The sequence below is a fragment of the Amphiura filiformis genome, unplaced genomic scaffold, assembly GCF_039555335.1.
Source record: "Amphiura filiformis unplaced genomic scaffold, Afil_fr2py scaffold_36, whole genome shotgun sequence".
In the NCBI taxonomy this organism is placed as follows: Eukaryota; Metazoa; Echinodermata; class Ophiuroidea; order Amphilepidida; family Amphiuridae; genus Amphiura; species Amphiura filiformis.
Window position 1 is genome coordinate 359,256 of NW_027305500.1, and position 18,101 is coordinate 377,356.

The following is an 18,101-nucleotide window of genomic DNA, read 5'->3' on the forward strand; positions in this document are numbered from 1 at the left end:
ATGTTGGAGTTGGGTATCCAAATGAAGTCAAGTTAACCTCGTCCTTGAATTTAACATCCATCGTTTTGACCCTGTCGTAACCTTACACAAACACAAAGGAAATGTATAAAGCTGACATTATGCCTAAGACGTACCTACTCACCAATCATTTTATTTTAAACAAACTCATACGGTATTGACCATAAAAACGAATTTAAACAGCCGTCTCTCAACACGCGATATTCAAAATTCCCGGACGCCACAAATAACCACGACGTCATTGCACCGGAGAATTTCGGCGCGGGAATTTTGAACATCGCGTGTGAAGAGCCGGCTGTTTTTATTCATTTTTATGGTCAATATGAGTTTGATTTAAATAAAACCATGTGATGTGTGCATGATAATTATTTTTCTAACATATAGGCCTAAGGCATAATGTTGTGATTATCGTTTAAGTTTACCCAGGCTGCTGGGCTTGGCGCGGCTCACAATGGCCCATCCTATCGGCTTGTCCCTATAATCAAAGATACTCAAAACATCTTTGCTATAATGTTGCAGCTTATGTCTATTTGTCTATGCTGCTACATTACGTGGCTGATTAAATTGGCTGACTCAACCCCGGGGGGGCACTCACATTTTTTTTGGTAGGGGTGTGCCACCGCCAGTTTTGAACTCGAGGTCTAAGGAACTGATCGGACGGCCAAAAAGGGGGGTCTAGGGAACTGATCGACCGGCCAAAAAGGGGGTCTTGGGAACTAATTAACCAGCCAAAAAGGGGGGTCTTGGGAACTGATCAGCCGCCAAAATCTGAAAATGGGGGTCTCGGAACTAAACCATGCAGGCCAAACCAGGGCTCAATTTTGTTGCGTTTTGCAAGATTTTTGAAGGAATCGATGTCACTTTGAATTGTACATTAAATTATTAAATCAAGAAAACCATCAATGCAAAATTGGTCTGGGGTGGCCCTACGATGGAAATCTCAGCAAAGCAAAACAGCATTCGGATCAAAATTACTAGACCCTGCAGACCTACTGATAATTATGGCAGCAGCGAGCAGCATTACATAAAAGCTCACCATAAAAACAAAAAAACAAAAATATTTTTTCAGTGCCGTAACTAATAAAGAAAAACATTTAGGCTTCATTGAACTGCCATTGATGCATACATGACACGACTAACATGATTAAGTGAAGTATGCAGAATTTGACAACCATTCCACTATTGGCACTAGTAGATCGAAAATTACCTTTTAATTCACTGTTATGGCCAGCTGCAAGGACGTGCACATAATTATTTGAGGTACTTTTCCTTATATTTGGCAATTTTATCCCCAAAAGAGATCAACATCATTTATTTCCAGCAAAACGTTTATCAGCTGAAGGCTTCGACACTCGCGACAGTGCTGCAATCACTGTTTACAAAAACCAACCAGTGTTGCCACTATTACAAGGAGCCCAAAATCCCGCCCAAAATCCACCTTATTTTTTACAATGTGTTTCAATGGGGGAAGAAATTGATGAAAAATTCCCTTTGAAGCTTTTGGGCTCGCAAAAGTAGCTTTTGGGCTTGAAATAGTAGGACAGAAAACACGCCAATCAAAATGCCAATGAGAGCGGAGATCGGTGATCTGAGAGTCTATGGAACGGCTAGAAAAATTTTGGGGGCTTCAAGAGCGGCAATCAATGAATTCAGTGGGTCTAAGGAACGGTTAGCGGCTCTGAAAAAGGGGGTCGTCGCCGCGGCACATACCCGTATAGCTGGGGAATGTGAGTGCCCCCCCCCGGGACTCACCACAGTTAGCTTCATCTGATTTCTGCGGACAATGATTGTAACCATCACATAACTGGTTTAAACGAAGACATACAATTCCGCCTAAAACATTTTCACACATATACCCATGCTCGCACTGATCTGGTTCTAAAAGGTGAAATAAATATACATATTGTGTTGTAATAATTATTTAAAATTTGAATAAATCATAATTATGATTTTGGGTAAGTGCATCAGAATCATTACGCTGCCTCCGTACATACCACGATCATAGCTCACATGGGCACTTAGGTTGTCCGCTCTATTATATTGGAAGTAGGCGTAGGATAAGGTATTAACAATAATAAGTGTCAGATTTATTATAAGGTGGAGGATGTGTGTGCAGGTGTGGATGTTATGAGTACTGGAGTGCGATTGTACTAAAGCTGAACCCGTTAGCATACGGTTGTTTGATGCTTGTAGAATAAATAGAGTCATTATTAACTAAATGTGAATATTGATGGCGCCCGGTGATGGCGCAGTACCTTATGTAAGTGTTTTGAAATGATATATAAAAATAACTTAGTAATGATTCGCCTAATGGCGCACATGGGCTTCTCTAGTGTTGAATAATTTCACGCACAGAAGGGAGATCCCTCCTCTGAAATCCCAACAAGAATTAAGGATCCGCGCCCTCTGTTTGCTGGTGGGAATATTATGGAGCCCATATTCGCCATTAGGTGAATCATTACATATACCAGAAATTCGACGAGTGATTTCAATCATGAACCCAATCGTAGCAGTTTCGTATTGATTCAACTCAAGCCCGACGCTGACGCCTTCTGCAAATAAGACCCACATTTGTCCACCGATGATAATATTATCCATAAGGGCAATACTTTGTGGATAATTGTCCCTGACAGGAGTACCTGCTTGGTTACTTAAACCATAGACTACTGTGTGAAATGATGGATATATGCCATTGCCTATTCCCAACGAATCTTCTGCTGACATATCAGTATTCAACAATTTTATGCTGAAGAAGCCACTGCCACTTGAGGTAATAAAAGTGATACAAAAGTCGTGATGCTCTTTATTTGGATTTTCCGGAAAACCGTCCGAAGCCAAGCGCAGGACTTCTTTAGGATTTATTGTCATGACACTGTCCGCCATATCAAGGTCACATATTTCATAATCTACAAAGAATAATTAAAATAGCACGATTATGATATGTAGGCCTATTTATTTATATTATTTCAATCAATATCAATTGATCGGTACTAGGCTGTTCCAAATGAGAGATGCAAATGTTGCAACCGGGATCTTGCCCTGAGCCCGTTAAATTGGTATCACGTGACCGAATGCAGAATAAATCGCAGTAACTGGTCCAATTTACGGCAACGGGCAATTTGTTTAAAAAAATTGATGTTGTGCAGTAATGCCTACTACTCACGGTCTCGGCAAATAACGCCAATATCACGTCCATGCCGTCCATCGCAGCTGCTGACTCCCCATCCTGCATGCTGACATTCAGTCAACCTACTCTCCGTACCATTACACTCAACGCTATCCAGAAATACGTTACCAGTGCCTTCACCAAATCGCTCACTGCCATGACCTTCAGCCACACCAAACCAACCAAGCTGCCGGCACAATACGATGGCGGCGTCATTAAGTGTCCAACCAGCATAACATATTGTGCCCCATTCACCGTGATGCATGACCTCGACGCGACCTTCACCAGGGACAGTGCCATTTACTAAACGGACTTCAGTGGAAGTATCTATTTCAAATTAAGAAATGGAAATACAAAACTGTATGTATTCACTCAAATTGTATCCAAATAGTTCTTGTGAAATTAGATTTGACTTGCCCAAAGTGTTTGCCGCCCTCTCTGAGGCCTGTCAAAAATGCTTATAATTATTGTATCACACCTTATTGTAAGTTCAGAAATCTATCACTTACTAGTATCTTGAAATTTAAACAAAGTTCCTTTACCATTTCTGCAGATAACGGCAGCGTCCTCCTCATGTGTACAATCATTAAATCTCCATCCAGCATGACTACATTCATTCAAGAAATTCTCATTGCCGGTACATTGAACGTCATCAAGTAGAATGTTTCCTGAACCTTGACCAAACCAGGCGCTGGAATACGCTTCTGCCTGTAAGACACCATGATGTATTCCCATCTGACGATCAAATAAATCATGTAGTATGGTTAGTTTGGTTAAAGTTTATGACGTTAAAGGCCCATTCAGTGATTTGCTCATCCGGACGATCGTAAAAATCATCAAAATTCAGATTTTGGTACCTTTGGCCATTGTCATATGCTAACTTAGCATGCTAGTGGTTCAGCCGAAAGCTGTGTATTTAAGTGCTCTGGTATGAGCGTTTGGGCATTATTTTTGTGGGACATGAGAGCACATCAGACATATCGAATTGCACACTGAATACGAAGAATGTCTTTGTTATATCAAATAGTTTTGATTTTTTGAAATTTGCGATATAATACACATTTTATATATGACAAATAACTAAAAATTGATATTTTTGATATTTAACAGTCCTCGAATCGCGAAGTAAAGTTTATTAATCTAATGATATGTACTTAAAGTGTATGTAGTTGGGATGAAAATCCGACGATCAATTGGAAATTTTCACCTTTCGTATTGAAGATATGAATTTTTGTCTCAAAAACACCAAAAAAATATGTCTTTTGGGGAAAAAATGATCTGATGATTCGCTATTGTGACTGTTTCTTTTGTCTCAAAGTTCGTCGTAAACTGTGTTTTTCCTTTGTGGATTGTATTTGCAATCCAACATGTATTCTTTCTTTGCAGAAGCTATTCAGTTGATCTACCATATGCTGCTGTTTGGGCAACATCATCTGCAAAGCTAAGATCCGATAGCACCTCCCCGTCGACGTTTATTCCTTTTCCATCAAGGTCGGATTTTTTGAAAACCTCTTCCAGTGCTGCTGTGAAAATCTTTGTTGACAATGTATCTCCCTGACTCACTCCTCTCTCTATTCTCACCTCCTTGGAAACATTATCTATGTGTATTTTGGCGATGGCATCTGTGTATATTTCTGCTAGGATGCAGATGTAACTTTCATTTATTCCGATCTTTCTCAATTTATCAAACATAATATCAGTATGCTCTATGGAGTAAAATGCCATTTGGTAGTCTATAAAACCAAGAAATTTTCAGGTGACAGGAGAAGTGAAAAATCGTCGACGTGTTCGTCAGGAGATGTCAATAGTAAATCTGGCTGAAACCAGCAACGGATCCGGACTTTCAAATGCAGCATGCACCGACGTTGTAACACACCTGTTAACAGTGTAGGAGTGCACATTCTCTATTGAATATCTTAGACGTTAAGTTTTATTTCCATACAAACACATGAACAGACCTGACATACTGTATTCTTTGAAATTTGATTCCTATGGCCTGAGGTGCAACTTTTAAAACTGCCTCTTTTATACATTGTGACCGAACGCAATGATCCGTGACACTACAAATAACACATTTTAACACATAACTTTTTACAATTTTACATTTCGTTAAATAATTTTCGATTTCTTTCAAAAAGCATTAGGGGGAACTTATAAGTTGTGGACCCTATAGTTCACTGTATCTTGCGAATGGCAGTGAGCTTTGGCAACAATGGCATTGGTGATGCGATCAAGCAAAATTAGTCTGATGTCGATCAAAATCAAAATTCAATTTTCAATCTCATTATATGAGCCATTCTCAGAGCTTTAAATAATTAGCGAGTGTGTAGAAGAATTCAAATATCACAGATATACTTTTGTAGGTTCTGTGGGTCTTGAGTTATATTGTAAAGAGGGCTGAAACAGCAACACTTTTGTAAAACGTAAATAACTCTTTAACAACAATAAATCAAGCAAGTTTTCAAAGTATATGATTTGTAGAATGATTTTTTTGCAAAGCTTCAAAGTGTTATTTTCAGTAATATATTGATTGAGACAATGAATGGCTGCTTCGACCAACAATACATCGCGTAGCCTTAAGGTCCTAAGTTGGTTTGCATTTCTCTTGAGATTTTGTCGAAGTATACAGGTCTTGGTAGAACTCTAGCAGAATTTTGACCTGTCTGATGTGACAATTCCATCTTTGTGCTTTACTTTTTAAATTTGTTGACTTTTTGCGGCCTTGTTTTATGATAGTTTTTGGGCCTTTTCCACTTTGTACAATCTTGAGTATTCTTGCATACTTTCTCTTTCTTGTTCTTTGTCTTCTCTTTTTTCCTTACTGTTTATACCATTTCAGCATATTCAATCTCCTCATCGTTATTTTTCTGAGAACTTTCCTTCTTTTAAGGTATTCAATTGTTTTATTCTCATCTGATTTGATTCCAAATTGTTTCTTTGATTGTTCTATACTTGCTGCTTCCTCCAAAGGAGATGTTGTTAGGTGGTCGTATCTTGTATCCAACCTCAGGTGGAATTCCTCTTTCCTCTCTTTTAACTCCAAGATGTTAATTCTTTTCTCATTTTAATTTTTGATCAATTTGAGCCTTGGAAGCTTAGTGTTGATGCATATTGTTGCCCTGACCATTCGATAGTCGCTAGCAATGTCTATCTTAGTGATAACTTCACAGTTATTCACAATCCATTTTTGGCTGAATAATAATGTAGTCTATCTGGTTCCTGCTTACTCCATTTCCATGACCTCTTTTTGTCTTTTTTGAGGGAATGTGTTGGCTATCACGAGTTTTGTTCTGCAGCAAACTCAAAAGATGGACCCTACCATGCTAAACGTCGAATGTTAATAACAAGAAGTACGAACCTCAAAGCCATAACGACGCCATAATTATGATAAAAGATCATATAACAAGAAATCCGACCTTTTTCTGGACGCGGATGGTTAAACGGACATACAGCAAGTGTACCCCTGCCAAAACTTGACAAGTTCTCAGTTTTGGGCTTAAAAAACCGGGTTACCGTAAAAACTCGATAGTTATCATATGTGCTTACTATCGAGCGCTTTTCAAACATGCAAACATGAAGAGCCACATCCACAAAAGTGTAGAGTTTTGAGCAAATCATCGATACACGTAGTTATATACGAACAAGTAAACCTGCAAAGTTTTGTCTCATCCCCATTAGCTCAGTTGATAAAGCACCGGACTTTGCGTACAATTTCATGTTTTCAAAGCGCTCGATAGTAAGCACATATGCTAACTATCAAGTTTTTACGGTATGTATCGGCGTCGGTGTGCACTTACTATTTGTCGACATACTACGATCGCATCTTGCTTAGACCAATCATCATCACAAACTGTACCCCATTCGCCATTATGTAATATCTCAACTCGGCCCTCGTTGGGGTCAATACCATCAACTAAACGGACCTGAGCAGCTGTGGTGCACACACATTGATCAAGAACAGAAACCGATCAAGGTAAAGATTTAAAGATAATATTGATGAAATAATAACTTTTACTACCAATCGAAACAATAATGTTGATGTAAACTGTTGTCTTCTGATATATTCGCTTGCCTTTGCACTATCAAGCATGCATTAACGGCATTATTTTTTATTATATATAATAAAATGGAATTTTAATTTGATGAACTTTTGCCTTTCAGACATGTACCACTTTTTAGCTTCTACCTTTAAAAGCGTGTAAGCTACATTGATACCAACGCCACCAACATGACCAATAGAACGAGAAGATTTGCCCCTTCATTCTGCATACCACTTTGTCCATTTTTTTTCTCATTTTTACAAAATGCAAAAAAAAAAAATAATAATAATAATAAAAACCCTAAACGACCACAATAGCCAGTGGGGTATCTTAACTTGACCATGTTATTTCTGGTTAAAATGGATACAAACAATTCCTGACAGCATTTTTTAGTAAAGAATTACAACATTTAAATTTGATGTAATCGTACATTATGGTGGAAGTTGGTACATTACAAATAGACCAAAACAAGTCGGATTAAAAAAAACCCAACTAAATCCATCTAAAAGACCGCACATTATGGCTTTAACCATTGTATGAAACAAAATTACATAATTGTGACGTGCCATGTCAAAAGGAGACAATTTTGGACGTTACGGACGTTGAAGTTTTTACATATCTTAAATAAAGAGATAGTTTGCTCCACAACGCCGTTTTTTTCCAATGAAATCGAACATTCATAAGCCAAGATATTGAGTTCATAAGTTATGATATTGAAATTGAGATATCGGTCTTTAAAAATATTATTGACAATGTTGAGAGTAGGAATTACCTTGAAAAACGTCTAAAAATACAAGATGCCAGTTATATTCCGGTCTGAAACTATCAGACAATATCTAAACATTAACAACATCACAAATTCGCAACAAACCCAAATTGTGAAGAAATCACCCCGGGCAGATATTTGGCTATTTCTCAATTTACGATCCTGCCCAAAGTGTCTCCATTTGACATGGCACGTCACAATTAACGGTGATTACTTACCATATGCAATGTTGTTAAAACTCAGAGCAGATACAGCAAGTACACCTGTAATGTACAAGAGAATTTCAGCATAATGTGTATTGCACGTAGAAGCCATCTGTATCGGAGGCATGATAAGACTCGTCGCACTATCCTAACAACCCGATTTGTATTTTCAGTTTTCCCCCAAAAGGGATGTACAAAGGAAGATCCAATAGAACATAAACCAGAATCGAGCCCTGTCCTGACAGTCGCAGTGACAAATTCACTAAATTGGTATAAGCAATAAACAGAAGCAACTGACAAGGAAAACCCGTTGTGCTATTCCAATTGAAATCCATACACCCCCTGTGGAAGACATGATCTTAAGGTATTGTTGGTCGAAGCAGCAAAAAAAAAATCGATTTTCATTATCTAATTCAACATATAACACCTTAATGTTTTGCAAAAGTACATTCTACAAATCATATACTTTGAAAACTTGCTTGATTTATTGCTGTGAATGAGTTATGTACGTTTTACAAAAGTGTTGTTGTTTCACCCTCTTTACAACATAACCCAAGAACCACAAGACCTACAAAAGTATAACTGTGATATTTGAATTCTTCTACGTACTCGCTATAAAATGATCAATGCAATTTTTGCCAAAGCTCACTACCATTCGCAAGATGCTGTTAACTACCAAATCGCAACAGTTAAAAATAGTTGCTATAAACCTTAATCTGCTACACAGGGAGCGTGAATTTCAAACATGGTTACCTGAATGGGTGACTCCATTTGAAATGTACACCCCTTGTGTGTGAGATTAATGTCATGTCTTCCATAAGGGGTGTATGGATTTCAAATAGAATAGTCTATTATCCAAGGTATCCAAAAGATTTGGCTATTCCAGTTGAAATCCACACTACCCCTGTGGAAGATTTTGGAAATACCTTCCACAGGGGGAGTAAGTTTTTCAAATATAATTGGTCATAGTTAATCATTTTGAAGCCCATACTCCCCCTGTATTATGGCTTTACCTATATCTTCCACAACTGGAGTGAGTATTTCAAATGGAAGTTACCCAATTGTCTATTCTATTCGAAACGTATACTCCCTGTGTGGAAGATTTTAGCTAAATCTTCCACAGGGGGAGTGTGGAATTTACATGGAATTGCCCATTGACAAGTTAAGATGCTTCTACGCTTCAAAGTGGTTTCTGTAACTATTGTTTACATTTTTTATTTTTATCTTAAGTAGTACGTTACCAACGACAACTATTGTTCAACTACCATTTTTACCTGATGCATTATCGTCAGGGTTTTCATTCGAATTTACTTTAAAGCCATAATGTACGATTTCAGTGAAATTTCAATTTTATTCAAAATGTTGTAATAATATTAGCAATAACTAATTATCAGGAAGAAATCCCACTGTATTTTGGCCATATAGCATGCAGTTCTATGGGAGGATATAAAGTCATAATAAAAAATATATAACTTTATGTTGAACTTAGCTCTGTTGACTTAAAAAGACAACAGATTTGGCCGATTCCAAGTTGGGACATGTATAAACTTTACATATTTATGCAAAACAAAAATCAGGTTTGAAAAATATTAACCAATTGCATATTATAAGATTATGGCTTTAATGTGGTTACGGCGGCGTCGGCCATGATTACTATTATGGGTATATTGAAATATCACAATACTGTATTGCCTCTGTCATTTAAAAGATGTTAAACTTGTAAATTATCTGTTTGTTCTTTATTGTTCATGGATATGAGTTATTTTGAGATATTTCTCAGAAATCACGGTAATTTTCACGTCGTTGGTTAGTTAGTTATTCTGTTAATATATAGTTGTTGCAAGCTGAGATCTACTGCTGATGCAGGTTTTGATGAAGTATTTTGCTACTGCTGATATAGGTGTTAATAAAATATCTAATTACTGCTGATTTTGACATTAATGACTGTAGATATCTGTTGATGAAGTAGTTTTCTACTGCTGGTATTGTGTTGATGAAGTAGCTATCTACTGCTGATATAGGTGTTGATGAAGTAGCTATATCTACTGCTGATATAGGTGTTGATGAAGTAGCTATCTACTGCTGATATAGGTGTTGATGAGGTAGTTTTCTACTGTTGGTATTGTTTTGATGAAGTAGCTGATATACCAGTAGATATTGATGAAGTAGCTATCTAGTGCTGATATAGGAATTGATGAAGTAGCTATACTGCTAATATAGGGGTTGATGAAGTACATTTCTGCTGCTGATATAGGCATTGATGAAGCAGCTATCTACTGCTGATATTAGTGTTGATGAAGTACTTTTCTGCTGCTGATATAGGTATCGATGAAGTAGCTATCTACTGCTGATATAGGTATTGATGAAGTGGCTATATATCTACTGCTGATATAGGTGTTAACATGGTTAATGAAGTAGCTATCTAATGCTATTAGGTATTGATGAAGTAGCTATCTACTGCTGATATAGGTGTTGATGAAGTAGCTATCTGCTGCTGATATAGGCATTGATGAAGTAGCTATCTACTGCTGATATAAGTGTTGATGAAGTAGCTATCTACTGCTGATATAGATTTTGATGAAGTAGCTATCTACTGCTGATATAGGTGTTGATGAAGTAGGCTAGTTTTCTACTGCTGGTATTGTGTTGATGAAGTAGCTATATCTACTGCTGATATAGGTGTTGATGAAGTAGCTATATCTACTGCTGACATAGGTGTTGATGAAGTAGCTATCTACTGCTGATAAAGTGTTGATGAAGTAGCTATCTACTGCTGATATAGGTGTTGATGAAGTAGCTATCTACTGCTGATAAAGTGTTGATGAAGTAGCTATCTACTGCTGCTATAGGTGTTGATGAAGTAGCTATCTACTGCTGATATAGGTGTTGATGAAGTAGCTATCTACTGCTGATATAGGTGTTGATGAAGTAGCTATCTACTGCTGATAAAGTGTTGATGAAGTAGCTATCTACTGCTGATATAGGGTGTTGATGAAGTAGCTATATCTACTGCTGATATAGGTGTTGATGAAGTAGCTATCTACTGCTGATATAGGTGTTGATGAAGTAGCTATCTACTGCTGATATAGGTGTTGATGAAGTAGCTATCTACTGCTGATATAGGTTTTGATGAAGTAGCTATCTACTGCTGATATAGGTGTTGATGAAGTAGCTATCTACTGCTGATATAGGTGTTGATGAGGTAGCTATCTACTGCTGATATAGGTGTTGATGAAGTAGCTATCTACTGCTGATATAGGTGTTGATGAAGTAGCTATCTACTGCTGATATAGGTGTTGATGAAGTAGCTATCTACTGCTGATATAGGTGTTGATGAAGTAGCTATCTACTGCTGATATAGGTGTTGATGAAGTAGCTATATCTACTGCTGATATAGGTGTTGATGAAGTAGCTATCTACTGCTGATATAGGTGTTGATGAAGTAGCTATCTACTGCTGATATAGGTGTTGATGAAGTAGCTATCTACTGCTGATATAGGTGTTGATGAAGTAGCTATCTACTGCTGATATAGGTGTTGATGAGGTAGTTTTCTACTGTTGGTATTGTTTTGATGAAGTAGCTGATATACCAGTAGATATTGATGAAGTAGCTATCTAGTGCTGATATAGGAATTGATGAAGTAGCTATTTACTGCTAATATAGGGGTTGATGAAGTACATTTCTGCTGCTGATATAGGCATTGATGAAGTAGCTATCTACTGCTGATATTGATGCTGATGAAGTACTTTTCTGCTGCTAATATAGGTATTGATGAAGTAGCTATTTACTGCTGATATAGGTAATTGATGAATTAGCTATATATATATTGCTGATAATAGGTGTTGATTAAGTAGCTATCTACTGCTGATATATGTGTTGATGAAGTAGGTATCTACTGCTGATATAGGTATTGATGATGTACCTATATATGGGCAATTCCAAGCAAAAGTGGACATGACTCAAAAAAATGAAATTGCCAATATATATTTCTTTTAACTTTTATATTATTCCAAACAGATGTAAGGTTCAAGTTATAAACTTTTTCGGCATTTTTCTAACATTTTGGGGTTTTTTTAAAGTTTCTTTGGAGAGTGTATTTTAAGTGAAAAACTCCTGTTCAACTTAGATATTTTCCAAGTGGGCCTATTTTATTAAACATGGGCACTTTTCTTTTAAATTTGATACATTTTATATCTCTGAAATATGGTCTTCAAGAAACATCCAACACATTTTAAATAATCCCCACTAATTTTGTCTTTCATTGCGTTTTCATAGCACTAAATATGGCGTAGCACGAGTTACCGAAAGATGCATTTTTTTATGTATTTTCAAAATGTTGGCAATTTAATTGATGCCACTTATTATTTTCCTTCTACTAGTAGTGCCTTGAATAAAAATAAGAAATTAATATACAAAACACTATCCATCACATAATAATGACCCATTAAAAACTGTAGCACGAGTTACCAGTAGCACGAGTTACCGATGTAGCACGAGTTACCATAGCCCACTTCCCCTGTACCAGCAAAGGTAATGCAAAATCTACCACTTGGCAGCAATAGAGGATCTCCCAACTACATGAATATGCATTTATATGTGACCATGGTATTGGTAACTATTTTTTTCCTTTCATTGCGTTTTCATAGCACTAAATATGGCGTAGCACGAGTTACCGAAAGATGCATTTTTTATATATTTTCAAAATGTTGGCAATTTAATTGATGCCACTTATTATTTTCCTTCTACTAGTAGTGCCTTGAGTAAAAATAAGAAATTAATATACAAAACACTATCCATCACATAATAATGACCCATTTAAAACTGTAGCACGAGTTACCAGTAGCACGAGTTACCGATGTAGCACGAGTTACCATAGCCCACTTCCCCCTGTACCAGCAAAGGTAATGCAAAATCTACCACTTGGCAGCAATAGAGGATCTCCCAACTACATGAATATGCATTTATATGTGACCATGATATTGGTAACAGCTTACTAGCAGCAGTGTAGCCAGTGTGGGGGGGGGCAGCCTGCCCCATGACAAACTAGAATTATGCAGTTCATAATTAAGGTGCCCATACACACACACAAAAGTGTGTAAATAACAAAGGTTTGTAAATAAAAAATAATATGCAATATGCAAATAAGCTCATTAATATTCATAAATATGCAAATAACATGACACAAAATTATATACAGCACATCAGGCCACCATATCCAACCAATCCAAGTTTGAAGTTGATTGGTTATTGTGTTTATAATGCTGCAAAGTGGATTAATGAAAATGTAGGCAAAATTTGTAAATAAGCTCATTAATATTCATAAATATGCAAATAACATAACACAAAACTACACAGCACATCAAGCCACCATTATTCTATCACCATACCGGTACCAAGTTTGTAATTATTGTGTTGGAGCTGTACAGTGGATTAATGAATTTGCTTCCGCCCGGACAGCCAAACAAAGAAAGAAACAAACAAACAACCAGGCAACCACACATGTGTGGGGGCCAAAAATTAAAGAGAAAAGTGACCTCCTGTCGCAGGAAAATTAAAGTAAAAATATGGAAGGCAAAGATAGAGATAAGATTCAATTCAAGGAGCCAGTTTCCACCCCGATCATGTGCCAAAATAGTGTAAATTTATTTGTACCAAATTTTTGCACACACCAATAAAGTCCTTTTTTTTAAGCTCAAAGACTTTACATTGTACAGTCTCTCTAAAAAAACATGCTATTTAGCATATACGGGGCCTATCCCACTATCAATATACCTGGTCAAAATGATGCAACCAAAATTTTTAGCCCTCCACCCCCTAGGATCTAGCCTAAGAACCAATCAATTAATATGGGCCTCATGGAAGAACAGAGGATACCTTAAAACATCCACTGAATGAGTAACCGAGGCAAAAGAAGAAATAAAACAAACAAACAAAATAGATACTGGAAATCCTGAGAATAACAGCCACAGTGACATTGTTGATACTGAGATTTGTATAGTTCTGAGATTTGTATTGGAAATTGGTTTGTTGTTGAGTGTAATGAGGCTCATTTTCCAGCTTAGTGAAGTGATTGAAATCGGGCAAACTAGAGTATTTGCACCAAGCAGGAAATGGTCTCAACCAAAAGATGACCACCATATACCTCAGAAAGCAATTTTTAAAAAACTTACAGAGCAAATAACCATGAACATTACAAGTTTTGTGAGGGAATTTAGAGTCAAATAACATGGAAGTAAAAGTTTTATCAATTGTTGACTGTTCAATTTAACTGTTTAAATTTAAGCCCTGGAATAAAATATCCAAACAAGGCGTATGTAAGGCTGGGATGTTTGTATGTAATGTGTGTGTACATTGTTTGCTGGTACATACACTGAATAGTGTTATTTGTACATAGATGGGTTATTTGGGGGTTATTTGTACATAGATTGAGTTATTTGATCATTACACCAGTTGTTGAGGAATTGTTATCAAAAAAAAATTGACATTTAGATGAACAATACCATTTTATATATGGCCGGACAAACTGTAGCACGAGTTACCGTAGCACGAGTTACCATGTTTTTTGCCAGTCAATGTAAAACTATGAGGGGCACAACGTTTTAAGGTATACCAAAACAAACCTTATTATAGCAATTACTTATCATATAATCAATAAGGCTTTAGTGTTTTTTTTTTTTTTTTACCATCAAAATAAAAATGAGTGATTTTTAAGCATGTCCTCTGCTCGTAGCACGAGTTACCGATTTTTACAGCTGTCCCATACATACAGAAGTTGATATCCTGAATTAGCAATACTATGAGGATCTAGCCTTGAATGTTGGGTATTAAAATACAAAAAATACAGATTCCAATCAAATCAATTTAAAAGCTGGAGCACAAAGTATGTAAAAGGACGCCATAAAGTGTAGCACGAGTTACCGTGGAATTGCCCATATATATAATTGCTGATATAGGTATAATGAAGTCTGCTGATATTGATGAAGTAGCTATATAGCTATATGCTATAAGCTATAGTATATGTTGATGAAGTAGCTATTTACTTCTGATATATAGGTACGTCTGATGTAGTAGCTATCTAGTGCTGATATAAGTGTTGTTGAAGTAGCTATCTATAGTATATGTTGATGAAGTAGCTATTTACTTCTGATATATAGGTACGTCTGATGTAGTAGCTATCTAGTGCTGATATAAGTGTTGTTGAAGTAGCTATCTACTGCTGATATAGGTGTTGATGAAGTAGCTATACTTCTGATATAGGTAATGATGTAGTAGCTATCTAGTGCTGATATAGGTCTTGATGAAGTAGCTATCTGCTGCTGATATAGGTGTTGATGAAGTACCGGTAGCTATCTACTGCTGATATAGGTAGGCCTACTAATGTACACTCTAAATTACAAGGATTTAAAAATAAATCCTTAAGACTGTAGTTAGGGACCAATCAATTTTAGATTTAAAATAAATCTTGTAGATTTGAATTTTAAATCTAAAAGATTTAATTTTAAATCTTAAAGATTTAATTTTAAATCTAACACTTGATTGGTCCCTAATCACAGTCCCTTGTGATTTATTTTAAATCCTTGAAATTTAGAGTGTAGTAGCTAATGATCTAGTGCTGATAGAGGTGTTGATGAAGTAGCTATATCTACTGCTGATATATAGGGTATTGATGAAGTAGCTATCTAGTGCTAATATTAGGTGTTGATAAAGTAGCTATCTAACACCTGGTATTGTGTTGATGAAGTAGGCATGCTGATATAGGCCTAGGTATTGATGAAGTAGTAATCTAATGCAGATATACCGGTAGGTGTTGATGAAGTACCGTATCTACTGCTGATATATGAAGAGCTTAGTTTCAAAACCCCTTTCATCCACTTGAGCAATTTTGAGAACACATCAAAAAATCATCAAAAAATCACTGATAGGGCCTATAAGGGTTTTTTCAACAAAAGCAGTATTTGGCGAGATACCCGGTAGCTATTTATTGCTCCGCTGAAATGTAAATAGGTGTTGAAAATACTGCATACTGATATTATGTGTTTCAGAAGTAGTTTACTGTTAAGCCTAGGCCTATTTGCTGATAAGCTATCATGTTGATGATGATATCGGTGTTAAATTTTATGAAGTATAATTATGATCTATCTAATTAATGCTGATTTTGGTGCTTAGGGTTATGCATGAAAATTTGTCCACTTTTGATACCTGTTAATGACGTACCTTAAAATGGGGTAACTTCGGTCAGCGTGGTAACTTTGGTCGGTCAAATATATTTTTTTAAATGGTCATATTTTCGTACAGCAATATTGTTTTTAGTCATAGGTGTCAATTTGTTAAGAAATATATTTGGAAGAAATAATAGTCGCTCATGTGTAATTTCCTTGAAATTTACGAAAAAGCGGATTTTGACCAAAAATCAGCATTTTTTACATTTTTTTCAGAAAAAATAAAAATCGATATTTGTGAGCAAGGATGTGTGTTTGATTAATTTTGCAAGGTGTCAAATGTCACAAAAAACAACAACTTGCCCATATTCAGCGAAGATCAATTTTTTTGATTTTTTTCCTTCATGGACTGTAATACTGTGACCAAAGTTGCCCCAAAGGCGGGGTAACTTTGGTCAGGTCATTTTTAACCCCTAGGGCACCCGTACAAAATTATTAAAAAATCTTTTTCAACTTCAAGGTGTAGAAGGGAACCCTAATGTCACAAAAAAGAGTTAATTAGAAATATAATTGGTTTTGTTTGGAAGCAGTGGTTTAAAAACTCTGAAAAGTGCCCAAAGTTACCCCATTTTACGGTAGTTTTCTATTGAATAAGTATGTAGACCTATATCCATAGGTGTAAATCCTGGGGGGATAGGGGGGGGGGGGATAAATCCCCCTAATATTTTGCCAGAGGGGATGGTCCATACAATCATCCCCTCATATTTGCCCATTTTAGCCCCAAATTTTCGCACGCGTCGCGCGCATTTATTCTACTTTTACACGATATTTCATCAGTTTAGCTTCGAAATAGCAATTTTTTCACGCGCTTCGCGTTTGTGCATCAAACTTATTCTGTCGCCAAAATGTGCTGGATTGACTATAGGCCTACTTCCAAGAGTTTTTTAAACTCCATACCCCCCAATGACAAAAAGAAATCTACGCCACTAGGCCTATCTACTATACCCACTGATATTGGTATCCGCTGAAATGTAAATAGGCTAGGTGTTGAAAATACTGCATACTGATATTGGCCTAATGTGTTTCAGAAGTAGTTTACTGTTAAGCCTAGGCCTATTTGCTATTATGTTGATTTTAGTTTTGACGAAATACCGGTTTCTAGGGGCCTACTCCCCATTCCAGAAAAATACAGCACTCATTTTTTGACATTAAAAATATAATCATTTGGCAGAACTTGGTAATATTTTTTTGATCCGAAAAATTACCGGTAGTGCTGCATTTTTCTGGAATGGGAAGTAATTGGCCTACCGCTAATTTTGGTATTTATGAAGTAGGGCCTACCGGTAGATCAAGTTTCTAATGTTGATGAAGTAGGCCCACAGAATTAAAACCAATTCTGTGAGTACGAGTAGGCCTAGTTACTGCTGATATTTTAGGCTATAGGACTATATAGACAAAAGTAGGCCTAATGCGTGCATCTGTTCGTCGGTTGTGATGAGGTCGATCACCAGATCTTTTGTTTCATTTTTATCAATAAGGGAATGTAGGGCCTAGCATATAGGGGGAGGTGGGGCATAACGGAACACTTAACTTTGAGGATGCTCTGTGACGTCACCATAAGTAATATGACTGTAAAAATTATATGTTCAGTTGATTGAAGTTTGTAGGCCTATTTACCTTTAATATACCGGTACCATTAACCAATATAACTTGAATCTTACAATTTTGTATAAAAATGAAGAAATATT